The sequence below is a fragment of the Coenobita brevimanus genome, chromosome 115, assembly GCF_032717465.1.
Source record: "Coenobita brevimanus isolate Jiangsu-jjx chromosome 115, ASM3271746v2, whole genome shotgun sequence".
NCBI lineage: Eukaryota > Metazoa > Arthropoda > Malacostraca > Decapoda > Coenobitidae > Coenobita > Coenobita brevimanus.
Window position 1 is genome coordinate 12,020,188 of NC_137068.1, and position 22,112 is coordinate 12,042,299.

Below are 22,112 nucleotides of genomic sequence, written 5' to 3' on the forward strand. Positions count from 1 at the left end.
CTATGGACGGCTGAGTTTTAGCCCAAAAAGGTGACATGTGAAGGTTTGTGACGCGAAAGACGACGGCCTGGCCTCAGGTTACGGACTGTTAAGTTTTTGCTCAGAGCTGGCCTACAAATAATAAATAAACAAATAAGATAAACGCAAATAAATAAGATACTGAGGTAGTACCATCTCCCTGGGACCGTAATACCTGTGTGGTCTTTAGAACAACACAACTTTCTGTCCAGTTGAGTACAAAAAAGCTTGCCTAAAAGTTCTCATACTTGCCACAGCTTCCTAAGGCGCAAAAGACTTAGTACAATACTGTGCCCAAGGATACAAAAGCTGGCCAAATATTTCACTCCTTACATTTGTTACTTTCCTCTGATGGCTAACATTCCTTGGGCTTGGTATGTTTCTCTGACCACTGATGATTCTTTTTGACAGATGCGTCTGGGAGAAAGTGATGTACATGCCACAGTGTGAAACAGAGGCAGCGGAATAGTGGACCAATTTTTGTTCCTGGCTGTACCGCTCTCTCGCCTTACCTTTTCCTACTCCCTCTCTCCTCTTCCCTGAATCCTCTGACAACACACTTACCTGTAAAAACAACAAAAATATATATATACATACCTCAAAACAAACATACCAAAACAAGAATCGAAACACGCAAAATCAAGCATTCATAATACAGAACAGCACACATAAATCACTGCACTTCAAAGCACACGAAAAACAACAACATACCTCCATACAGGAAAAACAAATATTATTTTGAACAACTACGCAAGGAAAAACTGACATCCAACACAAAATTCTAAATTTTACCTAGTATTCCGAAGAAGAAGAAGAAAAAAAAAGGCTTCATCCTAAACCCTGGCAGTGATCCAATAGGCCAGTGTGACATACTGGTGTGCGATTACACATTTGGCCCATTTCACTGGCCAAGCAGTTGCAAAGTTCTCCTACTGCTATACTGCTGCTTCCGTGTCTTTCTTCCTCCTCCTACTCCAGCCCTCTGTATTTCTCTTCCTTCTATTAATTTTTTTCTTTCTCCTTTCTCCTACTTCACGCCCTTCGTCTTTAAACTTCTTCTAAACTGGTCCCCTCTCGACGATTTCTTTCCTCTCTCTCTGCATTTTCATTCCTTCTTCCAAACCTTTTCTCCTCCTCGTAATGCCATGACCTTCTCATCTCTCATGTTCCCTGTTCCTTATAATAATAAAAGGGAAAATTGCGCTGCAATGGTACGAGCATAAAATATACAAAATATATACCACAAATACAACTGACTTAAAAGACTTCGTAAAAAATATTGACAGTGAAAAAAGTCACTCCAAAAATCTGGTTAGACCCTCATATTTACAAAATACATCACAATGATATAAAGATGATAAATACAGATTATTCTGCAAAACACTTGCCTGAAATTTCAGTATACGATCGATCGATATAATCTGAAAAAGATGAACCACAGAATACTAGAAAAGAATGCTGGGTACTTTAATACTTCTGAAAAGGAGAAACTTACATATTTTTTTAAGGATATAAAAAAGAATTTCAAAAACTAAAATCTATAGCTCTATCATTTATGAAAAACACAACACAGGAACACACAGACGCCGTCTCTCTCTCTCTCTCTCTCTCTCTCTCGCTCGCTCGCTCGCTCGCTCGCGCGCGCGCACACACACACACACACACACACACACAAGCCCACTCCAACGCTGAAAGTAAATGTCAAGGAAAAAAAACAAGGAATCATATTTCAGGAAAGTTGATCTTACCGGCACCACCAACACCAATGTCTCGCGACAACACTTTCGCGATTTTTATAAAACTTTGTTCTCTCTTACACGCACGTTTTCTCCGCTCATCTGTTCGTCTTGTTATGTCACATCTCTCTCTCTCTCTCTCTCCTAATTATTACATAGCTCATCAGATCAGCACACACTTTCCCTCCTTCACACCCCCTCATCTCCAGTCTTTTAAGGCTGAACTGCGTAATATTACTCCTTCACTCCTAGAACATTCAATAGTTTAGTCATGCTACCTCCAGACTAACTAACGTAATTTAGAATGGCAGTGTAGTACTGAATGGAGATAAGGAGTACCACATTTAATGTCTCCAGTTCCAATAGTGTTCATTAGGGTAAATAAAATCATGTTAACGTACAAAGAATAACACTATAAATGCATCATGGTTGTGAAGTGTTTAAGGCATTATATATATATATATATATATATATATATATATATATATATATATATATATATATATATATATATATATATATATATATATGTGTGTGTGTGTGTGTGTGTGTGTGTGTGTGTACAACCCAGCCAGTTATAAAGTCTCACCTGAGCCAAATAACATTATCTGGCTGAGGGATGAATATATAACATGGCCTCGGCATGAAGGGGTTAATACACTTTCTCATTTAGTAATTACAAAAGAAAATTACTAAATGCATAAATGTATGAATGGCTGTATTAAGATTCAGTACCGGTTTGAATACATGAACGTATGAATAAATTTGCTGGGTAGTTATGCTGTGATGGCTGGTAGGTAGGTAGTTAAGGTGGTTTACAGTCCGTAGTCTATGGGTGAACCTTTGTGAATTATTATACGTATATACTGTATTTACAATGACCTGATGGACAGACACTACGGTATGTAATTATGTTTGTATCAGTGTGAACATACCTAAGTACAGATGGATGTACGGATGGATGTATTGTAATATGTTAGGTAGGGTATATATGTACACTCTCCCAAAAAAGTATTGGCACCGTTGGCTGCGATAGTTGTGAAAATGAGCAACTTCTGCAGACACACACGAGTCTATAAATGTGCTGCCTCAAAACATACACCAGCCAGTATGTGAAACTTTTTGCAAGTTTGAGTTCTAATAATTACGAAATATAATATCTGCACTAATAATTACAGTATGTCCCATATATCACAATGCTTCATCCATGTTTCAGAATGATACGTGCTGTAAGAGTGACCATACTTGTCTGAGAGGGTGTACGTGTCTACCAGCAGGTATATACAGTATACTGTATATATGCATGCATGCATGTATGTATGTATGTATGTACTGCATGTATGCATGTACGCATGTATGCATGTAATGAAGGAAGAGCTAATACGAGTGCTTTCACAGGAAGAGGTAAACAACATTAATGGACTCCGTTATATATCCTGTTTGTCTGAGAGAGAGAGAGAGAGAGAGAGAGAGAGAGAGAGAGAGAGAGAGAGAGAGAGAGAGAGAGAGAGAGAGAGAGAGAGAGAGAGAGTCTGTAAACAGTAAGCCAGATCCCTATCGTATCCTCAGAGGTACAGGGGCCACAGGCTGACCTACCCTTGTACAACACACAGACCTAAAGGTTTTACAGGACTCTGATCCAGCCCACCCACCCACACCCTAAAAATAAAATAAATAAATACATAAATAATCCAGTCGACTCTGTAATCCCCCTTTGTGTCATGTATCCGACTCAAGACACAGACAAGATAGTCCACTCCCTGAGGCTTAGCATTTTAATCACAGCAGACGGCGCCACACACCTTCACATGTCACCACTGCGGCACTAATACCCACCGCCCATTCATGACTGGTGTGATGGTATTAGCGGTGGTGTTTTTATGGTATATCGGTGGGTGTTGTGGAAGATCAGTAAAGTCTATTTTATTTATGGTCAAATCCGCTAAAAATGCTTCCCTGTCCCAGCCTGGGATGGAACTTGGGTCTTTCCACACAGCAGACCACTTCGCTACCACTTGGCCAATGATTCGAATCGGAGTGTACAGATCCTGACTCAGATCAGCACCTAAACCCACTAAACCACCAGGCGTTTTGACCTACTACCCGTTTAACCTCTCAGCCCGAGGACGCCGCTTTTATTAATATATATTTAATTAATGAGAGGACGATGTGAGTTGGAGGAAGGGCAGCCTACTGACGGGGGGATTAATACGTCTGGGTATAAACAGACAGGCACAGACAGACAATCAGACAGGTAATTCTTAGGACAGCTGTCACCTCCTGAAGGGGTAAAAGGCTGCTAAGCATAATACAAATCGTCTGAAATTATCAAGAACAAAGACAAAACATCCTTGGCTAAAGACGTAAACAATAAATAAAGGATAATTGGATAAACGAGGACCACCGGTATTTACTGCAATAAAGATAACCATCCCAGCTTTAACACACACCGCTAGTATTGCCAGTATTGCCTCTGTTTTCTTCTCATCTATTTTTTTGCAAGTTTATATTCATTCTACAATTTCTTTTACCCTAGTTCTAGAATTTCCTCTCTCTCTCTCTCTCTCTCTCTCTCTCTCTCTCTCTCTCCCATTGATATTTACCTCTTTCCCGATTTCTCCTCGTCTCCCTCCCCCTCCCTTCTCTCTCACTCCCACCCAAACACTCTCCGTCTCCTCTCCCTTCCCTTCCCCTTCCCCTACAGCTGTTCTCATCTCTTCTTATCTCTTTATTCCTGTCTCTCACACGCGCACACACCTCACGCACGCACAGTACACATACGGTATGCACATACTTAAACACACATGACCGGCTCTCACTTTTTGGTTACCGTATATCTCTTGTTTTATATCTTCACACACACACACACACACATTATATATATATATATATAAAAGAGAGAGAGAGAGAGAGAGAGAGAGAGAAAGTGTGTGTGTATGTGTGTGTGTGTGTGTGTGTGTGTACTGAACAAGTGTGGAGAATACTCGTAAATGGGAAGATGAACATGAGTGTGCGATAATGAGGAAAGACAGGTAGGTAGACTAGGTGTGAGGAAAGACAGGTAGGTAGATTAGGTGTGAGGTAAGACAGGTAGGTAGACTAGGTGTGAGGAAAGACAGGTAGGTAGACTAGGTGTGAGGAAAGACAGGTAGGTAGACTAGGTGTGAGGAAAGACAGGTAGGTAGATTAGGTGTGAGGTAAGACAGGTAGGTAGACTAGGTGTGAGGTAAGACAGGTAGGTAGACTAGGTGTGAGGAAAGACAGGTAGGTAGACTAGGTGTGAGGAAAGACAGGCAGGTAGACTAGGTGTGAGGAAAGACAGGTAAGTAGACTAGGTGTGAGGAAAGACAGGTAGGTAGACTAGGTGTGAGGAAAGACAGGTAGGTGGACTAGGTGTGAGGAAAGACAGGTAGGCGGACTAGGTTTGAGGAAAGACAGGTAGGCAGACTAGGTGTGAGGAAAGACAGGTAGGCAGACTAGGTGTAAGGAATAACAGAATGGCAGGTGGGAAGGTAAGGGGCACAAAATATAACACAGGTCAGAAGGGAAAATACCGAACAAACATTCAGAAGGAAATGTGATGGAGGTCAGATGTCAGGAAAAATACTGAGGGTCTGGGACTCTGAATGTTAGTATATCAACTGATCTTTGTCTATCTACCCATCTGTCTATCCATTACGCAGTAATATCTTTTAATGGAGATATACAGAATGCCTGTTTTATACTTCATTTACAAAGCAATATTATTTGTTAGTTCATTCCACTCTTAAATGGGTATATGATGGTGATTACAACATTTTCAAACCAATCTTTTCAGAGTGGAATAATATCAAAGTGTCATCTCAACTGCATAAAGCTTAATAACTGTGCCAGAGAATATTTCTGTAACCCTGTCAGTCCAGTGATTTATTTTTGTAGTTTATCGGCGAGGCTGCCAGAGGATTTTATTCAGTCTAGGAGAGCCATCTTGTACAGCTGAGGTGGTGAAGGCTGTATCCAACCACTTCAGTCTGAAAAGCCTACCCCATGTACGATGAATCAGACTGAGGCTAGCGAGAGTAAATATAACAACTGTCATCCGGGTATAGGGATTAACTGTTAATATCTGTGTGTGAAGCATGACACGTGAGGTTGTACAAGGCCAGCTGATAACACTACCAAAGGTGATGTCTGTGTGTTTACTACTGGTGGATAAACTGTGCAACGTTTTAAGCCAGTTTTTTTTTTTTTTTTTTTTTTTTTTTTTTTTATGCGAGGAAGAAGGAACCAAAGGCCATGAGCCCGCAGTTACAGTTCCCTCCAAGAGAAAAACAAAATACAATAGAGAGCCAAATTCAAGATCCGATCATTTTGAGATGCCTGGACACACTGCTTTTGAAAGACTGGAGATCATAGGCAGCAGGAAATACAGACAGAGGGAGACAGTTCCAGAGCTGACCTGTTGCATAAATGAAAGACTGGGAGTAACGGTTAACTCTTGCATTAGAGAGTTGGACAGAAAAGGGATGAGAGTTTGCTGCCAGACGGGTGCTACGCGCCCGTCGTAGAGGTGGAGGAACGCAAGCAGACAGTTCAGAGGAGCAGTGACCATTAAAGTAACTAAAGTAACTAATTTTGGTTTCCGCCAGATTATGTTATTCAGGCAAGGGAAACTCCTGCACTAGAATGGGTTATACACACTGTGGATAGCCTTTGCCAACACGTTGTCTCATTTACGTTATAACACTGTGGCTACAACTACACGCTTTTATTTAATGCGCCAAACTCTTTCTCTGTAAAGAGTTAACCCTTTCCGTGTCACAAGCAAAACGAAAAATACGACAGGATGTAAAAGAGTTATGTAAAAAGAGAATGAAAGAGAGACAGATGGGAAAAAAGAGTATGCTGAGAAAGGGTATGGGAACGTTGGATGGAGAAAACGATCACAAGAACAATTTTGGGGGAGAGAGAGAGAGAGAGAGAGAGAGAGAGAGAGAGAGAGAGAGAGAGTTCTGTATGAAAATCTGGGAGAGAATGCCTTAAGATAAGAAAAATAAAGAGAACATGGTTTTATAAAGAACGAAAAAAAAAAAAAAAAGCGGTAACAAGGCACAGTAAACCCGTCCCCGGCAGTCATTTTGGTGCTGACGTATAAACACAGCAGGATATCCCCTCAAAGATACAAGTATTACATATCAAATCTGGAGTGAAATGGAAAACTGACGATTTTTTGTCCACTTGAAATTTTAGGCCCGACCCACATGACATTGACCCCCCTACCGGTAACTGGGGGGTGACCCCCCTGATGTAATGAGGAATGTTATACAGTAGGATGCAGATTTGAAAAGTGCATCTTTAGGTTTTGGTTTCATGTTGATACGACGAATTTGAAAGGAGGTATGGCGAAAAAAATAAATAAATAAATACTTTTTGGGCCTACAGCCTGGGCCTTGGCCCAATTTGGCACAAAATTTAATCAGGTGATCAGGAGGTCATAGCCCATCATCCCTGTAATTTTAGTACAAATCGCACCTGTAGTTTTCGCGTAATGTTGTTAGCAGACAGACAGACAAAAAACAGAGACAGAAACCGAGTGAAAACAATGCCCGTCCCCAAGCCCCTCCGGGGAGGGGATGGGTAAATACACAATAAGGAAATGAAGAGTAAGAATTCGACAACGAAAATATGATAAGGACGGAGAGGAAACATGGAACAGATTAATTATAACAGACAGACTGACTGACTGACGGACTGACAGACAAACCGAGTGAAAACAATGCCCGTCTCCGAGCCCCTCCGGGGCGGGGATGGGTAACAATACAATACGGAAGAGTAGGAAATCGACAATGAAAATACGATCAAGACAGCGAGGAAACATGGAACAGATCAATTATTGCAGACAGACAGACAGATGGATTAAAAGATTGATACAGACAGACAGATAAGCACAGAAAAGTCCATGAAACAAACCCATTACCAGCACACACACACACACACACACACACACACACTTCTATTCCCTCTCTACCTCGTCCTCCATGCACCTCCCTCTCACCCTGTCTCCGTCTCCTCCTTTACGTCCCTGATGCCATTACTTCCTCCTTATAAAGTACAGTCCTCATCAGCATTTCATTACACAAACATTTCTCATTATCACCCTTCTCCGATTTACAGAGCTTCCCACTTCCTCTCTCATTACATCCCTTTCTTGCTCCCTTTCCTCCTCCTCCTCCTCCTCCTCCTCTACTTTCATCCCTACCTAGCTACTCTCTAATTTAGTTCTCTCCTCTCCTTATCTCCTCTCCCTCTTCTCCTCTGCTTCATTCCCTCTTCTCTATATGTTTTCCTCTCCTTTTCTACTTTCTTAAACATAACACCTTCTTCGGTATTCCCTCCCACCTCTCTCTCTCTCTCTCTCTCCATGTATACACGTGTGTGTGTGTGTGTGTGTGTGTGTGTGTGTGTGTGTGCGCGCGTGCACAAGTGTACTCATTATATCCTACGTTTGTTTCTGTGACTGTCTCTCTCTCCATGTATACACGTGTGTGTGTGTGTGTGTGTGTGTGTGTGCGCGCGAGCACAAGTGTACTCAATATATCCTACGTTTGTTTCTGTGACTGTCTCTCTCTCCATGTATACACGTGTGTGTGTGTGTGTGTGTGTGTGTGTGTGTGTGTGTGTGTGTGTGTGTGTGTGTGTGTGTGTGTGTGTGCGCGCGCGAGCACAAGTGTACTCAATATATCCTACGTTTGTTTCTGTGACTGTCTCTCTCTCCATGTATACACGTGTGTGTGTGTGTGTGTGTGTGTGTGTGTGTGTGTGTGCGCGCGCGAGCACAAGTGTACTCATTATATCCTACGTTTGTTTCTGTGACTGTATGTGCATTTGTTTGTAATTGCTTATGTGCATGTTTGCTCAACCCTACGTAATGACCTATGTCTGTTAATGTCTGTTAGGTCCTGGAATCCCTGGCTCCATTCATCATCACTTTCTTTACTCGAGTGACTTGTCTGGAGCAGCAGGATAAGTTACCATATCCAAGGCGTTGAAAGCGAATGAACACGGAAGAGGAAAAACAAAAACATTCTTTGGTCTGTGTATGTACTGGAGGTGTATGAATAAGGTTTTCCATCCAGACATTTCTTAATATATTCTTACTCCCTCTAGATAATTTTATTTACTTTCGGTGGTTTTCGAGGTGTAAGATATAGCTACATAATCCCTTCAGAACCCGACTTCTAAACTAAATTGTCATTAGAAAGTAGCAAGACTAAACCAAAACTACGTGCCCGGACTGAAGGCGTTAAGTGGAGTAGGGAAACTGAACCATCAAAGGAAATGCCAAGGACCTGAGATAAATGGATGAACTAAGTGTGCAGATACACATGACAAGAACTGCATCCCTATTTTAACGTGTCAGTCAACGCAATGGTGTCTGTCCCTCAGCTATCAGAAAGCTGTTTTGTGTGGATCGTTTGGCTTGTGATGTGAAGCAGATATTTTATAAGGCTTTAATGATGAGTATATGGATGTGTGGTACTACCATCAACGCTATTTCCACCACCACTAATATTCCCCCCTCTCGCCCCCCCTCCCACCCCCCCTCTCTCTATCTTTCACGTATCTATCTACCTAGACTATCTATTCTCTCTCTCTCTCTCTCTCTCTCTCTCTCTCTCTCTCTCTCTCTCTCTCTCTGCATTCAAGTGATTAAAATTCGGTCACAAAAGGACGAAAATTTGATTCTAGGTTTGGGCAGGAAACAACTGATATAACGTGAATTTCATTATATAATTATACTGTGTCTCCCCCAAAACCACCGACACGTGATACCCCCTCCCCCAACGCTAATACCACCACACCAGTCCTGAGTGAGACAACCCCAGCATGGATTCAGTACTGACGGTGGGTATTAGTGCCACAGAGGCGACCCGTGAAGCCCCACACGATTTTCTGTAGCTAAGTGAGCACAGGAGTATGAGTGTTAATCCTTTCACTACCAGGGAGCTGCAATAATGTGTGGGCAGACGAGAGGGGGAAAGAAAACAGAGAAAAGAGAGGAAATGAGAGAGGAAGAAAATAAATAAAAAGAAAAGATCACCAGTAATGAATAAGTGGGAATGATGGAGATGATGACGCAAAGACAGAGAGAGGAAGCAAAAAGATGTGGAGGAAAGAAACTGAAGAGAAAGGGAAGAAATCGTGGAGAGAAGGCCACTTTGGAGGAAGTTTTAAGAGGATGAGGTTAAAGAGGGAGGGAAGAGGTGGAGGCAGACGAAGAACAAAGTGGAGAAGGAGGAGGAGGAGGAGGAGGAGGGAGGAATGGCAGATCCAGCAAAGAAAAAGGGAAACCAAAAAGTATGAAAGAATAGTGTCCGAAAGATAAAAACAAAATGGAAATATATATAACAAGAACAACGATAGTAAGAGAAATGGAAAGAAAACTGAGAGAAGATAGGAGTGAGGAGGCGAGGACTGAGAGAGAGAGAGAGAGAGAGAGAGAGAGAGAGAGAGAGAGATCACTCCCACAGAAGAAGCCAGCAAGCAAGGGCCCACTCAGTAGCCTAAAAAAAAAAAAAAGTGACATAAGAACTCTTTGTCACGGAGGCTGATCCGCGCATCTTAACCCTTTACCGTCCATCACAACATTTTATGATAAAACTTTGTTTTTATCGCATATTTTGCGCGCTCTTTGCTCTCTCTCTCTCTCTCTCTCTCTCTCTCTCTCTCTCTCGTAATATATATCATCAACAAGTAACAGAACATTAACAGCGCACACCACCACCATCATACACTGTTTAAAATATTCCACGCCTGACAATTAATCACCAGTATCACTCATCGCCGCTACTGTACTGACTTATCCCTCCACCTATCAATAATATTTATCTATCTATCTATCTATCCATCTCCTGAGCACCAGAAAGACAGACAAACCCAACCAGATACACAAACCCCTCCAGCTGCGAGAGGGGGTGAAATTAAGAATGGCACTACACAAACAGTAGCTGGACCAGACTTACGGAGAAATTCAGCTGAACTTTGTAAACAGATCTATGTGGGGTAAATATTATAATACACAAAGAGCTTAATAACTCTATCAAGTGACTCTGTCTTACTACAGGACTGGTGGACTGGAACATAGGAAAAAATAATGTCGCTGCTATGAAAGGAAAAATTAAACTCTGGAAAAATTAATGTCCTTGTTATGAAAATCAACGAAACAGAGAGAGAGAGAGAGAGAGGAGTGTGTGTGTGTGTGTGTGTGTGTGTGTGTGTGTGTGTGTGTGTGTGTGTGTGTGAAAGAGAGAGAGAGAGAGAGAGAGAGAGAGAGAGAAACAGCGACAAACAATAAAGTATATAATAAACGAATAAACAGAATATGTTGAAAAAAGAATGAAATAAATAAGAGCAAAGGAAAATGAATGAAGAAAGTGTAAAAAAGAAAAATGATGAGCACAATGGGATACGAGAAAAGAATAAGATAAACAAAAATATGTGAAGTATATGAAAAAAGTCTTAAAGAAAGGAGAAACAGTGGAAGTTAGGAGAAAAAGGAGAGAGAGAGAGAGAGAGAGAGAGAGAGAGAGAGAATGCGATTAAGTGGAAAGTGAATACGTGAGACATAAAAAAGTATTAAACTCAAAATTAAGCAATAAGGATGCAGTAAAAAACGAACATGTGTGATAAAGAATGAGAATGAGAGTAAAATATGTAATAGGGGAGGACAAGAGGTTATAAAGAAGACTTGAGATGGGGCTTGGAATGTCAGTGACAGGCCTGACCTCCCCTACCCTCTCTGTCTCTGTCTGTTTCTGTCTCTGTCTCTCTCTCTCTCTTTCGGTAATCGCATGACAGTCTTCATCCACGGGTTGTATACCGTCATGTGTTCAATCTGGTGGTGTCTTCCCTCTTTTTCACCCCCTTCCTAAATCGCTCCTGGGGAGAGAGAGAGAGAGAAAAAATGTGTGTGTGTGTGTGTGTGTGTGTGTGTGTGTGTGTGTGTGTGTGTGTGTGTGTGTGTGTGTGTGTGTGTGTGTGTGTGTGTGTGTGTGTGTGTGTGTGTGTGTGTGTGTGTGTGTGTGTGTGTGTTTTATATAAAAAATAAATAACACATGCAAATCAACATGTCAAGCCAGGCGCAATACTGTATGTCATGTGATGCATCCCAATAAAACCACAGCTGTCACACCACTGAGCCACAGCTGTTCGTTTGAAGAGCTGTGACACAGATAATATGTTGTTTTTACCTATTTACCTTTATTTGTGGGTCTCCCGGTGCTTTACATCTATTACGAAGCAGTATTTTGAAGGAGAGGTGTTCCACGTACACTGACAGGCTGTTTTATATTTCACTTTCAAAAGCAATATGTATTAAAAGTCTGTTGCACATTACAATGGTACATGTTGGTGGTTATATCACTCACAAAGCGATATTTTTAGAGCGGAATAAAAACGGCAGTCACACAAAGCGTCACCTCAATTACATAAGGTTTAATAACTATGCCAGGGAATATTTCTTGAACCCTTTCAGACCGGTGACGTCTATTTGTACAATACAGTTGATACCAAATTATTTCGTTCAGTCTAGGAGAGCCATCTTGTACAGGAGAGGTGGTGAAGGCTATATCCAACCCGTCAAGTGTGAAACACCTGCCCTATGCACGATGAAACAGACACAGGACAGCAAGAGTAAAGGGTAAAGGCTATATCCAACCCGTCTAGTGTGAAACACCTGCCCTATGCACGATGAAACAGACACAGGACAGCAAGAGTAAAGGGTAAAGGCTATATCCAACCAGTCTAGTGTGAAACACCTGCCCTATGCACGATGAAACAGACACAGGACAGCAAGAGTAAAGGGTAAAGGCTATATCCAACCCCTCTAGTGTGAAACACCTGCCCTATGCACGATGAAACAGACACAGGACAGCAAGAGTAAAGGGTAAAGGCTATATCCAACCCCTCTAGTGTGAAACACCTGCCCTATGCACGATGAAACAGACACAGGACAGCAAAAGGTAAAGGCTATATCCAACCCCTCTAGTGTGAAACACCTGCCCTATGCACGATGAAACAGACACAGGACAGCAAGAGTAAAGGGTAAAGGCTATATCCAACCCCTCTAGTGTGAAACACCTGCCCTATGCACGATGAAACAGACACAGGACAGCAAGAGTAAAGGGTAAAGGCTATATCCAACCCCTCTAGTGTGAAACACCTACCCTATGCACGATGAAACAGACACAGGACAGCAAGAGTAAAGGGTAAAGGCTATATCCAACCCCTCTAGTGTGAAACACCTGCCCTATGCACGATGAAACAGACACAGGACAGCAAGAGTAAAGGGTAAAGGCTATATCCAACCCCTCTAGTGTGAAACACCTGCCCTATGCACGATGAAACAGACACAGGACAGCAAGAGTTAAGGACTAAGGCTATATCCAACCCCTCTAGTGTGAAACACCTGCCCTATGCACGATGAAACAGACACAGGACAGCAAGAGTAAAGGGTAAAGGCTATATCCAACCCCTCTAGTGTGAAACACCTGCCCTATGCACGATGAAACAGACACAGGACAGCAAGAGTAAAGGGCTAAGGCTATATCCAACCCCTCTAGTGTGAAACACCTGCCCTATGCACGATGAAACAGACACAGGACAGCAAGAGTAAAGGGTAAAGGCTATATCCAACCAGTCTAGTGTGAAACACCTGCCCTATGCACGATGAAACAGACACAGGACAGCAAGAGTAAAGGGTAAAGGCTATATCCAACCCCTCTAGTGTGAAACACCTGCCCTATGCACGATGAAACAGACACAGGACAGCAAGAGTAAAGGGTAAAGGCTATATCCAACCCCTCTAGTGTGAAACACCTGCCCTATGCACGATGAAACAGACACAGGACAGCAAGAGTAAAGGGTAAAGGCTATATCCAACCCCTCTAGTGTGAAACACCTGCCCTATGCACGATGAAACAGACACAGGACAGCAAGAGTAAAGGGTAAAGGCTATATCCAACCCCTCTAGTGTGAAACACCTGCCCTATGCACGATGAAACAGACACAGGACAGCAAGAGTAAAGGGTAAAGGCTATATCCAACCCCTCTAGTGTGAAACACCTGCCCTATGCACGATGAAACAGACACAGGACAGCAAGAGTAAAGGGTAAAGGCTATATCCAACCCCTCTAGTGTGAAACACCTGCCCTATGCACGATGAAACAGACACAGGACAGCAAGAGTAAAGGGTAAAGGCTATATCCAACCCCTCTAGTGTGAAACACCTGCCCTATGCACGATGAAACAGACACAGGACAGCAAGAGTAAAGGGTAAAGGCTATATCCAACCCGTCTAGTGTGAAACACCTGCCCTATGCACGATGAAACAGACACAGGACAGCAAGAGTAAAGCTAACACTGTCATTGGGGTATAGGGATTAACTGTTAATATATGGGTGAGTGGTAGGACACAAACAAGTACAAGGCCACCTTATAACACTACGCTAGGTGATATCTGTGTGTTTACTTGTGGCGGATAAACTGGGCTGCGTTTTAATCCTTTACTGAGCAATGCCCCATTTAAATAAGTGATATTTGGCTTCCACTAGATGATAATGTTATTCAGCCGAGTGAAATCCCTGCACTGGAAAGGGTTATACACTATTTGCTTTATCCTTTACCTAAACGAGATATGTCACTTATGTATTGATATTATGGTCACCAAACACTTTTATTCAGATGAGGCAAACCTTCCTATATAAAGAGTTAACCCCACAGGTGCCAGACGTTTGTACTAGGTGTGTGTGTGTGTGTGTGTGTGTGTGTGTGTGTGTGTGTGTGTGTGTGTGTGTGTGTGTGTGTGTGTGTGTGTGTGTGTGTGTGTGTGTGTGTGTGTGTGTGTGTGTGTGTGTGTTTCCTTTAATTTTTCTGCTTTTTACTTTTCCAGTGTTATTCTACTGTCTCGTTTCGCTTCGTATCCTTTTCTGAGTTAGCTCTCCACTTCTCTCTCCCTCCCCCCCTCCCAGACCTGTAAAATAAAGATAAATAAAAAAAAAGTACCAAGTATGGTTTGAAATATATGTAGGCCGTGAAAAGGCAGGATGGAGCAAGAGGGATGATGGGTGAGGGAGGCGGAGGCAGGGGAAGGAGATTGAAAGAAGGAGCAGGAGGAAGATAAATGTGGGTAAGAATGGAAAAACTGACAATACTGCTGAAAAAGAGAAGAGAAATGGTGAGAGGAAAAAGCTGAAAGGAATAGTAGGAAGGAACGAGGATAAACGAGACTAAGATGACACTGAAAAGGGGAAAGAGAAAATAAATGCAATTGATGTGAGAGAAAGATGTAGATGAGTGAGCTGGTCAAGAGGCAAAACGGTGAGAGAAAAACGAGGTAAACAGGAGCAGGAAGTAAACAGTAAATATCAATACCACAACAACCTTAGAAACTAAAAACATAAAAAGATAAAGGACATGGAGGAAATATGGGTGAGACAGGAAGCGACAGAGGAAGGATGAAGGGTGCTTGAAAAAATATGAGGAAGAGATTGAAGAGGAGGAGCAGGAAGACGGGATAACTGCGAACACGAAAGGAAAAAAATAACAAAAGAAAAACTGGTACGAAAAAAAGTGGGAGACAAAATGAATACCAAGGAAAATTATAACGAGACGGAAGGAAGGAAGGAAGGAAGGTGTATGAAAAGTGGTATGCGAATTCAAAGGAGCAAGAGGAAGAAAAAAAAGCGAAAAAAAAATTTAAGACACAAAACTCCTGAATATGAGGAAAATAAACAGATAAATCGAGGGAGATAACTGGAGATCAACGCCTTTCAACAGATAATACGATGAAGGAAAGAAAGAGAGAGGGATGGAGGAAGAAAGGAGGGTGGTGAAAAAATGAGAGGAGGAGGAGGAGGAGGACGAAAGGAGGAAGGTAGGAGTACAAATATGAAATAAGTAGAAAGGGAAAGAAATGGAGAGAGAGAGAGAGAGAGAGAGAGAGAGAGAGAGAGAGAGAGAGAGAGCTTGGAGGAAGGGGAAAGTAATGGGGGAAACAAAATTAATATGAAGTCATCCTTCTTTCATTTCTGACAAGCATTTCTCCTGTCACCATCTCTCTCTCTCTCTCTCTCTTTCTCTCTCTCTCTCTCTCTCTCTCTCTCTCTCTCTCATTGCCAGCTTCCTTTTTCACTGCCCTGTCCCTCCACACCAGCTGACTCTACTCCATGTTACTAAGTCTGTACCTCGCTTTGTCTCTGCCCTAAACTTGTGGTTATTTGTCTGGCTACTTTGATGATTACTAATGCTTACACACCCCGCTGTATGTGTTCCTTACACACACACACACACACACACACACACACACACACACACACACACACACACACACACACAGGGAGGGGGGAGGTAAGGCTATATAGCTACACCCCTCACTTCACAAACTGTATTCGCCCCATTGGTTAGGTAAGTTTGTGGGTCTGGTGATGGTGATGGTGGAGGAGGGAGGGAAGAATGGAGAGATGGAGAAAAGATGACCGAGAAGGAGGGGATGCGGGAAAGGAGAAAAGGATAAACAGGGAAGAATAGAGGAGGAGGAACACAGAAAAAGAACGGGACACTGAGGGAGTGAAAAAAATGAGGAACAGAAGAGGAAAAGAAGAAGAGGCAAAAGTAGTTGGAATGAGGGAAAACGCAAACGGGACGTGGAGGAATGGAAAGGTAGTAGATAATGGGAGGAGGTAAGCATATAAAGATGTGTGTGTGTGTGTGTGTGTGTGTGTGTGTGTGTGTGTGTGTGTGTGTGTGTGTGTGTTACCCGATTATCCGTGTCTGTATTTCTATATATGAATAAGGGGTTGGTAAAACGACAACAGAGATAAAACACTGGGATATCTAGTTCACCACAACCACCTGCCTACACTGGGTTTGGTAACTATACTCTTTTTACTCTAACTTGGCGCAGATTATCGTCCTTTTGCTGTTTATTTCACATAGCTCAATGGCGGAAAAAGACAATACTACAGATGTACACCCTTCCAACAGCACTTATTGATTAGCATCACATTCTAGTGTTAATCTACTCTTACAGCTCAGCATCAAAGGTGGAGAGATGGCAATTTTAGGCCAGGTTAGAGTAAAAGCAGTATAGTTGTGGCCGCGTCCCTCTGCCATCAGTCATTTCCTTTCATCCTCCTGTCCCTCTTACCCCTGGTGTTTGCTCTTCTCTGCATCCTGTCTGATTCTCTCTCTCTCTCTCTTCTTCCTGCACTATACTATATTTTAAATACATTTTCGGGAATATCAAGGTGTCATCATCAGCTACGAGACATAATCTCCAAAACATCACAGGACCGCTTTATAAAAAAATTTGTCCTTTTACTGGGTTAAACACTTATTTATGTCCAAGTCTTTAACAGCTGCTGGATAAATCACCACAGTCAGATTATTAAGTACGGTGTCACTTTTTTTTTTAATTACTGTTGCTAGTGCCAGAAAACTGAGCCCTGAAGCCGTCTCTCGTACTGAAGGGGCAGACAGTCTCTCTTTGTACCTCCCTTGACAAATCCAACACAACATAACTCACGTCGTCTCAACAATTCCACCCAACCTTCAACTAAGAAAATGTTATCTCTTCTCTGGTAGTTTCTTGAATTTCTCTCTCTTTTTTAATTCCTGTTTTTTTCCTTATCTGCTTCTGTCCTTATTTACACGTACCCTCCTTTCCTTTACGCACACACACACACACACACACACACACACACACACACACACACACACACACACACACACAAATATACTGATTTAAATTTTCATGACGTCACAGCCATTCGTTTATTAGTAGATAGTTTTTTTTTTCCTATTTCTAGCATTTCTTCCTTTTTTATCATCGTGTAAGGTGTGTGGTGTGTGGCGTGGTACTGATAAGGGGTGAGTGTAAATCCCTTGTGCTGGTGTTATCAGTGGCACCCACGGCGGATAACTTACCTGAAGACTTGCCTGAGTTCAATTAATTTCTGACCCGATAACCAAGGAGGCGGCCGCTCCCAATCCACCCTCCCACCCCCCTACCCCACCCAGACCCATCAGACTGCCTGCTGGCCTGCACGGAGTATTTCTGAGCTGATCTTGCCACCTCAGCAACAATATAATGGCCATCCCTCAGCAACAATATAATGGCCTCAGCAACAATATAATGGCCTCAGCAACAATATAATGGCCGTCCCTCAGCAACACAACAATATAATGGCCGTCCCTCAGCAACAATATAATGGCCATCCCTCAGCAACAATATAATGGCCATCCCTCAGCAACAATATAATGGCCTCAGCAACAATATAATGGCCTCAGCAACAATATAATGGCCGTCCCTCAGCAACAATATAATGGCCTCAGCAACAATATAATGGCCATCCCTCAGCAACAATATAATGACCTCAGCAACAATATAATGGCCATCCCTCAGCAACAATATAATGGCCTCAGCAACAATATAATGGCCGTCCCTCAGCAACAATATAATGGCCTCAGCAACAATATAATGGCCGTCCCTCAGCAACAATATAATGGCCGTCCCTCAGCAACAATATAATGGCCATCCCTCAGCAACAATATAATGGCCATCCCTCAGCAACAATATAATGGCCATCCCTCAGCAACAATATAATGGCCATCCCTCAGCAACAATATAATGGCCGTCCCTCAGCAACAATATAATGGCCGTCCCTCAGCAACAATATAATGGCCATCCCTCAGCAACAATATAATGGCCTCAGCAACAATATAATGGCCATCCCTCAGCAACAATATAATGGCCTCAGCAACAATATAATGGCCTCAGCAACAATATAATGGCCGTCCCTCAGCAACAATATAATGGCCGTCCCTCAGCAACAATATAATGGCCTCAGCAACAATATAATGGCCGTCCCTCAGCAACAATATAATGGCCGTCCCTCAGCAACAATATAATGGCCATCCCTCAGCAACAATATAATGGCCTCAGCAACAATATAATGGCCGTCCCTCAGCAACAATATAATGGCCTCAGCAACAATATAATGGCCTCAGCAACAATATAATGGCCGTCCCTCAGCAACAATATAATGGCCTCAGCAACAATATAATGGCCGTCCCTCAGCAACAATATAATGGCCATCCCTCAGCAACAATATAATGGCCTCAGCAACAATATAATGGCCATCCCTCAGCAACAATATAATGGCCTCAGCAACAATATAATGGCCTCAGCAACAATATAATGGCCGTCCCTCAGCAACAATATAATGGCCGTCCCTCAGCAACAATATAATGGCCTCAGCAACAATATAATGGCCTCAGCAACAATATAATGGCCGTCCCTCAGCAACAATATAATGGCCTCAGCAACAATATAATGGCCATCCCTCAGCAACAATATAATGGCCTCAGCCACAATATAATGGCCTCAGCAACAATATAATGGCCGTCCCTCAGCAACAATATAATGGCCATCCCTCAGCAACAATATAATGGCCTCAGCAACAATATAATGGCCATCCCTCAGCAACAATATAATGGCCATCCCTCAGCAACAATATAATGGCCTCAGCAACAATATAATGGCCGTCCCTCAGCAACAATATAATGGCCACCCCTCAGCAACAATATAATGGCCTCAGCAACAATATAATGGCCATCCCTCGGCAACAATATAATGGCCTCAGCAACAATATAATGGACATCCCTTAGCAACAATATAATGGCCTCAGCAACAATATAATGGCCATCCCTCAGCAACAATATAATGGCCTCAGCAACAATATAATGGCCATCCCTCAGCAACAATATAATGGCCATCCCTCAGCAACAATATAATGGCCTCAGCAACAATATAATGGCCTCAGCAACAATATAATGGCCGTCCCTCAGCAACAATATAATGGCCATCCCTCAGCAACAATATAATGGCCTCAGCAACAATATAATGGCCTCAGCAACAATATAATGGCCATCCCTCAGCAACAATATAATGGCCTCAGCAACAATATAATGGCCGTCCCTCAGCAACAATATAATGGCCTCAGCAACAATATAATGGCCTCAGCAACAATATAATGGCCTCAGCAACAATATAATGGCCGTCCCTCAGCAACAATATAATGGCCATCCCTCAGCAACAATATAATGGCCTCAGCAACAATATAATGGCCATCCCTCAGCAACAATATAATGGCCTCAGCAACAATATAATGGCCATCCCTCAGCAACAATATAATGGCCTCAGCAACAATATAATGGCCATCCCTCAGCAACAATATAATGGCCATCCCTCAGCAACAATATAATGGCCATCCCTCAGCAACAATATAATGGCCGTCCCTCAGCAACAATATAATGGCCTCAGCAACAATATAATGGCCATCCCTCAGCAACAATATAATGGCCATCCCTCAGCAACAATATAATGGCCGTCCCTCAGCAACAATATAATCTGACGGTGATGTGAGTCACCATTCGTATTTATAGGCAGGCGGATAGATTGACAGCCAGTACTAAAATAAGATAAAAATACGTCCTGGGGCATTGGGGGTAAAAACTAATATGTCTACTGGTGGACTTAGACATTCCTAGCCAGCGGTATTACTGTCGTGTGTGAGGTGGTGGTAATGTATTAAGATATCATTACAGGTTAGTGTGACCCACCAGTGAAGTGGTGGTAATGTATTAAGATATCATTACGGGTTAGTGTGACCCACCAGTGAAGTGGGTGGTAATGTATTAAGATATCATTACGGGTTAGTGTGACCCACCAGTGAAGTGGGTGCTAATGTATTAAGATATCATTACGGGTTAGTGTGACCCACCAGTGAAGTGGGTGGTAATGTATTAAGATATCATTACGGGTTAGTGTGACCCACCAGTGAAGTGGGTGGTAATGTATTAAGATATCATTACGGGTTAGTGTGACCCCCCGGGATGCTGCTGTACCTCCACACTGCTCTGATACCATTACCATTCAATAATGTCCATATTATGCTAACATTATATGCTAATACTGGAGGTTCTTTGCGCCTCTGTGTGTGTGTGTGTGTGTGTGTCCAGACATATCGAAACCGTCCATTCTTACTCCAGGTTCACTATTGTTTAACTTTCTTTGCCGGCAACGATTTCTGAACACTCTGACCCCTTACTGCCTTTTTCAAGCAAAGGAAAAATATAACAACGGTATAAATAATAATAATAACAATAATAATAATAATAATAATAATACGGGCAATAAAAATAATAATAAAATTCGCCTGCGTTCCTCTATCACCATCCTCTTCCTCCTCCTCATCATCATCGCCACGTTTCTCACCCACACAAGCGGGGTAGAAAACCAAGCATAAAATATAGGTAACCTTATAACTTCTCCCCCACAAACTTCCTTTCATATGGTGGTTACAGGATTTACCTCCAACACACAATGGCATCATTCCTCCCTGCCATCCCCCCTCCCCATTATCCTTAACCTTCCCAAAAGCTAACCACCCCACCTCCCGCCACAAAGACACTGGTGGTTGTAAAAAGGTTATGGGTTTGATCACCTCGTACCAGTCCACATCGCCTACCTGAACCACTGAAATTTATGGTGACTCTCTCTCTCTCTCTCTCTCTCTCTCTCTTTCTCTCTCTCCCATTATCATGGCATATCGAAATGAAGTGCATTCTTAATTCAGGTTCACTATTGTTTAATGTTCTTTGACGGCAACGATTTTTAAGACTTTGATTCCTTACTGCATTATCTAAGCAAAAACAAAATACATATAATAAAAATAATAATGTGCCTGCGTTCTTTCTCATCATCATCATCATCAACAAATATATCATGACGTACAACCAAACTGAAGTGGTGGCCAGGTGGCAAGGCATAGGACTGCCTGTGGAAAGGATATATAAAGAGAGAAAGGGGCAGACAGAAACACTGGCAGTTATTATCTCTCATAATTTCTGCCAGCCAAACATCAAAATCATCTTAATATACAGTATATCCACCCGAAGCGGTGACATGTAGAGGTGTATGGTATGTAGGAGGACTGCTGGGCCTTGATAGCAGGCTGTGCAGCCTATGCCCAGAGTCGGACAAAAAAAAAAAAAAAAAAAAAAAAAGTCTATACATAAATTTGGGTCATTGTGTGTTTTTCCTACCTTTTTACCTTCGAACATATTTGTATTCCTTCTCTACCTCTCTCTTTGTTTGAGTCAATACCTGTTCACCTTCACATACACACATGTTTATACCTTCCCTACCTCTCTCCTCTTGCACTTCCCTCTCAACCTGTCTCCGTCTCCTTCTTGACGTTCCTCACCCTATCACTTCCCCTCCTAATGAAGTGCAAGCCTCATCTCCCACAACATTTC